Source organism: Phascolarctos cinereus, unplaced genomic scaffold, assembly GCF_003287225.1.
Source record: "Phascolarctos cinereus isolate Bilbo 61053 unplaced genomic scaffold, phaCin_HiC Scaffold_9;HRSCAF=440, whole genome shotgun sequence".
NCBI lineage: Eukaryota > Metazoa > Chordata > Mammalia > Diprotodontia > Phascolarctidae > Phascolarctos > Phascolarctos cinereus.
This window is the reverse complement of record NW_027556402.1, coordinates 61,585,207-61,594,996: the sequence shown is the minus strand read 5'-3', so window position 1 is coordinate 61,594,996 and position 9,790 is coordinate 61,585,207. Positions and strand designations below refer to the sequence as shown.

Genomic DNA, 9,790 nt, shown 5'->3' with positions numbered 1-9,790 from the left:
AAATCAAGTTTAAAATGTAGATGTTTTCTTTCACTTTTTAAGACAACGAATGGATATGTTATGAATATATGAATAGTATGTCATTATAAAGGACTTAACGGGTCACTGTGGGTTTACTATATTTCTTTCTAATAACTAAAATGTAGCTATAGACCAAATGGGTACCATGTATTCCATGATATTCTATGCAGCATTTTCACATGAATGGTCAAAGAAAGTTTTATTTGTACAAATTTGTTTCTTAGTGTTTATTTATACCTGCATGATACTGTATATCTAGACTAGAGTCTACAACGCCTACATTATGTTGTAAAAGTGGGTCGAGGTTGCTGAAAGTAATTCTACCAGTCTATGATATGAGAAGTCCTAGCAAACTGGAAAGGCTTTGCATTTTGTCATATACACATGTCATCCACAAACCAGCCAAGCTAAGTTCCAACAAGCTTAACATCAAGAGGCTGGACATCTGCTGATGAATTTTTCTGTCAAAACAACAAAGTAAAACAAAAACCCCAGTAAAGAGTCCAAGGCAAGCAGTTTGCCATCTTTTTTTGGAGGAAATGCTCACACTGATGAAATTATGGATCTTTTGAAGCCTAGTATCACGTCCAATTCTATTCTAGCTGCAAAGCGTTCCTTTAAAAAAAAATGAGAGACCTATAAAGTTAATTTAACTTTTAAAAATATTATTCCTAATGCTATTTCCCCATATGGAAACAGTAATTTTAGTATTCTAGTGGCCTGAGAATGCATTTACTCTTCTCACCTGGGGTGGATCAGAAGATAATTATTACCATTATCATCACTTTACCTAGCACTTTCTGAGTTTCAAAACAAAACACTAACTCCTCAATTTCAGAATCAAACTTCAATAGAAAAAAAAATGAGAACAATGTTGGTCAACTATATCTACTTTATGCTGAAACCCCAAACAATTCCCAAAAATAAACAAATATTTTGGTCAGGGTAAAGTGAAGGGTAGTTTAATATACTGAACCATACTTCAACAGAAAACTACAGTCTTTCTGATCAAACAAGAATGTTCCCAAGTCTACATTCAATAGTTCATGTCTTGTAGGCAAATTTTCACACAAATAATGACTAAAGAGTACTTGGTTTGCATTTTAACTAGATTATAAAAATTATGCTGTGTTGATTCTTGAGATTTTTTAGCTCCTTTTCTTGCTAATCTATCAGCTTCTTCATTGCCTGCAAACCCTGAATGACCAGGAAGGTGAACCCATTTAATGTCTGTGCCTTGAATAAGTGTATCAAGTTTAACAAAGTCTTCCTTGTTAATGACATCTTTTCCTGTGCTTGTTTTCCAGTCGTTTTTCTTCCAGTCTTTAACCCAAGCTGTTATACCATTTATAGTAAACACAGTATCTGTGTAGAAAATCAGCTTATTGATGTTTTGATTCTTGGCTTGTTCGATTGCTTTACAGGAAGCCTGTATTTCTGCTTTTCCCTTCGTCTGTCACCCAGGATGTCTATCACCCACATTTAGGGGATTTTCTGGCCCCCAATAAACACCAATGCCTGCTTGTGCTTTCCTCCTCCCATTACTGGAGCAGCAGCCATCTGTATAAACCACAGCTGCATCTCCCATGTAAGAAAATGTATCTTTGCTAAGTGAAGGTACTGAGTCTGTATTTTGTTTTGTAAGTTTTGAGCAAGGCTCTTCCTCTTCACCTGATGACTCACAGGGTCTCTTGTGTGGCTTCACTTTCGGGGATTCTGTGTCATTTTTCTTTTTCTGCTCTGTTGAACGATCAAGGCTTGCAGTATTTCAGACAAAGGCCCAAACCTCATCCTCAGGAGCAAACTTCTTGAACCTGGCAGCAGGAAATCGGTTCACTTGTGCTTGACATTAACTCCAGGTGGGGAACACGCCGGTCTTGCGGCCCCTCTCCTTGGCGTAGAACACGCCGGCGCTCAGGCGGCGCGGGCCACAGCGGCCGAAGGTACCCGCGACAACTCTGGGGACAGCGGCCCAGAGCCTCAGCATGGCCCGTTCTGGGGCATAGCGGCCGCGGGGAAGACGGTCCCCAGGGTGTGGCAGGAGCTTCCACGCAGGCCGCCGCAGTGACCTTCTCCACCACATCTTTGTTCTTATCAAAGTGCATTTTATATTTCATGGAATGTAATATGACTGACATATAATTGAGAGAAAGCTGGAGGTATGTCTTTAAAGCTCTATCTACCTCAGTGAACGTTTATTTTTATTTGTCAACTAACACAAACACAATGGGAACTTGCAATCTCTTCCCCTTTAGTCAATTGTTTGCTGGTATTTTGCCTAGAGTATATCATTTGTGATACCCTGTTTTAAGTACATAATCTGGTAGACACACTTGAATTTGCACAAACAAGCGCGCGCACACACACACACACACACACACACACCCCATTCATCAAATGTCCTTACAGGTGTGATGGGTGGAATTTGAAAAACTGATAAAACAAAGGTTTGATCTGAGAATATCACCTTTTTTCAAGGAGTGCCAATTATGTAACAAATTGGGTCCAGGATCCCAAATATAGGGGGAGATAGATTTTTATACCTCAAAAGAAAACAATTAACAAGATACAAACCAGGACACAAAATTAGGTAATTTGATTTCTAACTGGAGGAAAGATTAGGGAACTTCTGAATGGAGAGAGAGATTTCAGGAGTTGAGAGGGGGGAGAATGAGCAGATGAACTTCCTAGAAATGAAACAGGATTTTACTCAATTCCCATTATCAACAAGCAGGTAGAATTTATTAGAACATAAAACTTAAGTCTCAAAATTGATTCAGTTTTAAAAACATAGAGTCTGTTTTGTTCACACAATTTCCCTAATTTTCTCATAGGACGTAGCCGTGACTTGTTGAAAAGTTCCATCCTAGCCCTAGTGATGAAACATGGACCTGTTATGTTTTCTGTGTATATTCCATTTTCCCCTGAGTAGACATTCCTAGTCACCATCACATCTTGGTTCTTCCATCTCTGTACTAAATGGAAAACTTTGAAGGCTCATTTCCATTTCGTTTCCTTTATCCATGCTTTTTTTTTTTTATGTGCATCAGAACTTCTGTACATTGATGTTTGGGTTTCAGTTTAGAGCCTATTTCTTGTTTCCATTTAGTGGGGAATAAATAACCTACCAGATAAGGAAATAAGCATTTTTGGAAGAGAGGAAGGAGGTGATGCTGAACTGTGTATATGTGTATCTTAGTAAGTAAAACATTCATATGTTAACTTATATTTGTTTATATATTTTTCATGGCTTAATTTGTTCTTTTTTCTTTTATTTTAGACTAACACTAAACCTTAAATACATAATAAGAAAAGTAAAAGAAACATATACTAAACTTACACATTAAAACTGAAACACAAAATAAGGAAAGAAAAAAAATGTGATATGCACAGCAGAATGTAAGAGAATATTCAAAATACATTGCAATAAATTTCCATTTCAAGAAAGCCTGTATATTAAATACTATGCGTTGTCAAAGCTGTCCCTCTTTTCTTGGCTTCCTTGTAGGTTTTCTTCTGTTCTTTGCTGTACACTTTTTACTTTGTTCTTTTACCCTCCTTTTTCCCCCTCCCCCCTCAGGGTACAATTAAGCATGGGGATATATCTATATCTATAGATAGATATGTATCTCTTTATATACACATATACACATAGATATATGCATACATATATACATACATACAAATAAAAACATACACTTTTCCTAACAAACTCTACTCCTAATCTTTGTGTTTGTGCATGTCTCTGGTTTTCTATCACTCTTGACTTATCTACTTTACTTCTCTACCCACTACCTTGCCCTCCTATTGCTAGACTTAACCCCTGCAAAGATCCCTTCTTTATCCTCCTAATGATTCCTCTCTCATCTTTCCATTCCCATTAATCTAAACACCTTTCTATATCCTCCTTTAATCTATTCTCTCACCCTGCCCACTAAAGATCCCTCCCTTATTTTCTCCCCCCTTCCTTATCCCCTTAGGATTTTATTTCTTTCTAAATTTAGAAGACTTTTATACTCTTCTAGATTTGTATCTATTGTTCCCTCTTGAACCCAATACTAGTGAAAATAGGTTTTCAAAACTAACAACCTTCCTCCCCCATTTGATTTCTCAGTATCAGTTCTTTTTTCACACCTCATTTGTATGAGATAATTACTCTTTTTAGCTATTCCAGAATGGCTTTACTTTTTGAAGTCATATCATGCTCAGGTCTACTCCAATCTTTCTTAGGAACTACCCAATTACTAATAGCTTATGACTTGATAGTCAACTAATATAAATATAATGGGAACTTGCAATCTCTTTCCCTTTAGTCAATTGTTTTCTGGCAAACTATTTCTTAGACATAGATTTTACATTTTACATACGTAAAAGGTACACAGTCTGTCCTTACTGAGTTTCTTGTAATTGGTCTTTGGTATGTATGTACCTTATGTTTCTCTTGGTTCTTGCATCTCAAATCTTCAATTAAGTTCAGGTTTCTTTTATTTTTTTATAAAGTTTTTTTTTTCTTTTAACAAAGTCCTGATAGTCTGTTAATTCATTAAATATACATTTTTTTCCATGAAGAATTATGCTCAGCTTCACAGGGTATGGAAGCACAGGTCTTTTGCTCTTTGATATTTGCTGTTCCAAAACCTGTGGTCTTTTGGTATCATCACTACTAGGACTTATATGATTCTAATTGTGGTACTACCATATGCAAATTGTTTTATTCTTGTTGCTCTTAATATTTTTATCGTTGAGCTGGGGATTTCAGAATTTGACTATAATGTTCCTGTGGTTTTTCCTTGTAGGATCTCTTTCAGGTGGTAATCAATGGATTTTTTCTATTTCTACTTTCCCATCTTATTCTAATGCTTCAGGACAATTATCTTTAATTATTTCTTGCATTAGTGTATCAAGGTTCTTTTTTTTATGATCGCTTTCAGGTAGTCTGATTATTCTTATGTTTTTTCTTCTTGATTTGTTCTCCAGATCAGTTGTTTTTCTTTTGAGATATTTCAAATTTTCTTTTATTTTTTCATTCTTTATATTTTGTTTTATTATTTCTTGATCTCTTATAGTTTCTTTGGTTTCCCCTTGCCTAATTCTGATTTTCAAGGAGTCATTTTCTTCCTTAAGATTATGGATCTCCTTTTTCTAATAGGTTGGCTTTCCTTTCATAATCTTCTTGTTTTTCTTGGATTTGTTTTCTGTTTTTAGTTTTTCCTCAATCTCTCTCATTTGATTTTTAAAGTTCTTCTATGAATTATTTTTGGGCAACTGACAATTTGACATTACTCTTTGGGGGTAGAAGAGGGTTTCTTACTTCAGTATCCTCCCCTGAAGACAAACCCCTGTCTTCTCTATTACCATTTCTATCTTTAAATTCTTTCTCCTTTACCTGTGCTTTTTTTTTTTCAGAATAGCTTAATTTTTGTAATTCCTCTAATACTGGGGTATGGGGGATGGTGCCTCTGGCCTCAGATCCTCCTTTAGTTCTCCCCTCTGACCTTGAATACAAACGAAGACCTCTAGTCTTGCGGAAGTGCCCATAGCCAGCAGCATCCTTGCCACCCTGCTTCTGTACTCACTGGGTGTGTGCTGGTTACTTCTCACACCCCAGCCCCCATGTCTGTACAGCACAGCTGAGTCTGGCATTACTTGTCAGCAGAAGTTCTCTCAATCTTCCCTAGCTCATACATTCAACTCTTCTCACTGTTGGGGGGGGTACAAGTTCCTGTGGTTAGGGCCAAGGCAGTGTCCCAGTACAGTGAACCCCAGGGCTTGTCACTTGTTTAAGCAGTCCCTATCCTGGAAGTGTTTATTATTCACAAGGATCAAACTTCATCCCAGGATTTTCTTCAGATCTTCTCAGATTGTCCCAGGAGGATCCCTCTTCTGCTGCTTCTCTTATTTATTTTTACCAGTCTATGTTTGCCCTGAGCTTTATCTCTCTTGTGGAGGAAAATCTTGAGAACTTGGGATTTTCTGATTTACTCTGCTATCTTCCCCAAATCCTCTCTTAATACATTCTTTTATGTTGACTTTAAAAAGATGTAGGAACTCATTGCTGTGTTGATTGTTAGTACTAGCAATGAAAATAATCAAAAGAGTGACTATAAATACTTCAGACTTACATGCATTTTTACCAACATGCTGGCTTTGGGGTAGGTGAAATTTATGGTGGGAGACTGGAAGTAGAAGAGTATAAGTATGGTTTTCTGCATATTTGAAACAAGTTGCTATTATATTTTCCTATTGTCCTTTTTCCTACCTCTGGAAAATGGTTCTGAATATCTTAAGTAATGGGAAGAGTATGATCCATTTGTGAGGTACAATTCATCATACTTCATTTTCTATTTTGCTATGGGTCTTGTGAGAGTTACAATCAGTTGCATCTCAGTACCTTTATGCAGATGCTCAATTGGGCACCCCATCCTCCTATCTACCTCATAGAATCCCTAATTTCCTCCAAAGGAAGTTTATGCCCAAAGTTCAACTAAAGAGGCATTTCCTACATGAGACCTTGAATGATCTCAACTAGTAATTTCTAACTTTCCCCTTGAAAATGCCTTGTAATTACTTCCTATACAATTTGTGTTTACTTAGATGTGTCCCCCAATATAATATAAAGTACAATATGCTTTAGGACATAAACTGTTTCATTTTTATCTTTCTTTGTATGCACAACACAGTATTTGTACTTATACAGTACCTGAAAGATAGTAGGTACTCAACAGCTGATTTATTGGGAAAGGGGACCAGTATTATTAGTGGCGCAGATGATTTCTCCTTTCAACTTGCCATTGGAAATTTATGAACTTTATCTACATTTGGTTCCATTCTATTAGTTAAATCTTTTGATAATAATTACAATATATGATTCTAGAGCCTTGATGGGAAAGCCAGTAACTATGACTGACAAAGCTTTGTTTTGTTTTGTTTTTCCCTTGAGATGCTGTCCACCAAATCTGGGAAGACCTTGGGAGCCTAGAATATCACACATATTCACTCCCTCTAAAGCAGATGATAGAAAAATAGGAGCACTAGAATTAGAATTAGAAAACCCATGTCCAACTACTTCCATGATCTTGTACAGATGACTTAACCTCTCTGAACCTCATTTTCCTCATCTGGGAAATGAGAGGCTTGTACTATATGCTCTTTAAGGTCTTCCAAGTCTTAACATTATGATCCCAAAATGTCTCCTATGGCTTTGATGAGTTACTATGTCCAAAACTTTGTCATTTGGCAGCCAACCTTTTTGTTTATATGTGACTCACTAGAAAGATTCCAAAGATAGCTGTAGAATTTGAATGGGAAAAATGCACAAATACACACACATACATAAATATATGCAAACACATATATGTGTGTGTGTGTATATATATATATGTATATATATATATATATACATATGTACACGCATGCATACATATGTGTGTATAATTTGTTTTTGCATTTGTAATGCTTACCTTATTAATGGTTTGTATGTATGATGCTTGAATTAATTGTTAATTTTGATATATCCATAGATACAAATGGATTACTGTGTTAATGTGTCTATGAACTAGTCTTTCCAATGTAATTTATTAGCTTGCCCACTCAAGAAGTGTGTGGACTTTATGTTCAATTTGGTCTTGTTGCTCTTATTGGGTTGTTATTTTTTTTCACCGTTCAAGGTACAAGTTTACGTATCACAAAGAAAGGTTGTTACTTTGGTGACTTCTTGAAAAGTCAATTGTTACTATTGATGGATGTACTTTACAAATGTCCTCTTAGAATCATACAAGGAATCATAATATTCGCCCATATTTTGCTCTTTTCTATATTTAGCCCAAATTTCTGATCTAGAGACATGTTTGCTTTATTATGAATTACATAATCTGATGCTTGAAAGGAGCTTCAGAAATCATAGGTAGCAAGGTAGGACATTTATTGGACGCTTAACCTTGTACCAAAAACTGTTCTAGGTGCATGAGATATAAATACAACAAGACAATTCCTTCCCTCAAGGATTTCATGTTCTAATGGGAACAGACAACACCTGGAACTGCATAACTGGCAAAAACATGGGGTAAAACAAGCTTTTAACCCAAGAAAGTTGGAGGATGGATAAGAAAGGTCCATCTCATTCTGGTGAGTAAGAGGAGTGCAGCCCAGGATGAGGAGCAGCCCAGCAAGCCAGCAGCAAGCCTTACCTCAGCAACCAGTGGGAAATACTGAGCTCCAGTGTGGTGGAACAGACAAACACCAAAACCAGGTGCCTTAGCATAGCCAGGGGAACCAGCAGACTTTAGCTCTGAGATCCACCACCTTCTTAAGTGTAGCCCCAGGCAAACAGGCAGCCACCAGAGACCAGGCCTCCATGTGCTTCAGCAGAGCCCTGGGCAAATGGGGAGATGATAATGTGTAGATGCCTAAACAAACAGGTAGCCACCAGCCAGCACTCCTTACCAAGCTTCAGCATAACACCAGAAACCACAGCTAGGACTCCAGCTCAGCACTAGGTAAGTTTCTATAGCTCTTCTGCCTCCAGCTGTGCCAGCCAACTGCCACCCCACCCTTCTCAGTGAAGCACCAGGCACAGAGGTTCCCTTTGGGCCTCAGGGCAACAACAGTGCAGCACCAGGTAAATAGTTGGGCATTGTATAGGGCCTGCAACCACTATACAAGAAGCCTGAGACCATACCCCTTCCACCCTGGGAGAAGAGATCTAATTTAAAAGAAAGGGAAAGGCCAAAAAAATGTACGAAGGATAGAGCAGAAAACAACAAAGAAAGAATCTGACCACAGTAAGTTATTATGGTGACAGGGAAAACCAAGACACAACCTCAGAAGACGACAACAACGTCTAAACACCTATGGGTAAAACACCAAAGAAAAATGTAAAGTTATCTCAAGCCCAGAAAAATCTCATGAAATACCTTAAAAAGGAGCTAAAAATTATCATATGAGAGTTAGAAGAAAAACTGGGGAAAGAAATGAAAGTTATGCAAAATAATTATGAAAAAAGAGTCAACAGTCTGGAAAACTGCTTAAAAAGTAGAATTGTCCAAATGGAAAAGGAGATACAAAAATCCACTGGGGGCAAAAAAAAAAAAAAAAAAACTCCTTAAAGAGTACAATTGGCCAAATGGAAAAGAAAGTACAAAAGCTAATTGAGGAAAACAATACCTTAAAAGTTACAATTGAGCAAATGGAAGCTAATGACACTATGAGACATTGTGAATCAATAAAACAAATCCAAAAGAATGAAAAATGAAAGGAAATATAAAATATCTCATGGGAAAAACAACCAACCTGAATAATAGATCTAGGAAAGCCCATATCAGAATCATTGGACTACCTGAAAGTCATAATCAAAAGGAAGACCTGGACAGGATCTTTCAAGAAATTATCAAGGAAAACTGCCCTGATGTTCTGGAACCAGACAGCAAAACAGGCATTGAAAGAACCCACCAATCACCTCAGGAAAGATATCCCCAAAGAAAAACCCCAAGGAACATTGTACCCAAATTTCAGAACTATCATGTCAAGATAAAAATACTACAAGTCACCAGAAAGAAATAATTCAAATATTGGTGAGTCAAAATCAGGATGACACAGGACTTGGCAGCTACAACATTAAAAGATCATGGTTATAGAACCAAGAATCACTTACCTGGCAAAATTAAGCATAATACATCAAAGGAAAAAATGGTCTTTCAATGAGATGGAAGGATTTCAAACCTTCATGAACAGATCAAAACTAAACCAAAAATTTGTTCTCCAATATCAAATC

At 37.0% G+C, this 9,790-nt stretch overlaps 1 pseudogene; it reads right to left on the bottom strand.

Moving 5' to 3' along the window:
* Window positions 1-1,057: 1,057 nt before the first annotated feature.
* LOC110195646 (ribonuclease H1 pseudogene) lies at window positions 1,058-2,008 on the bottom strand (annotated as a pseudogene).
* Window positions 2,009-9,790: the final 7,782 nt, after the last annotated feature.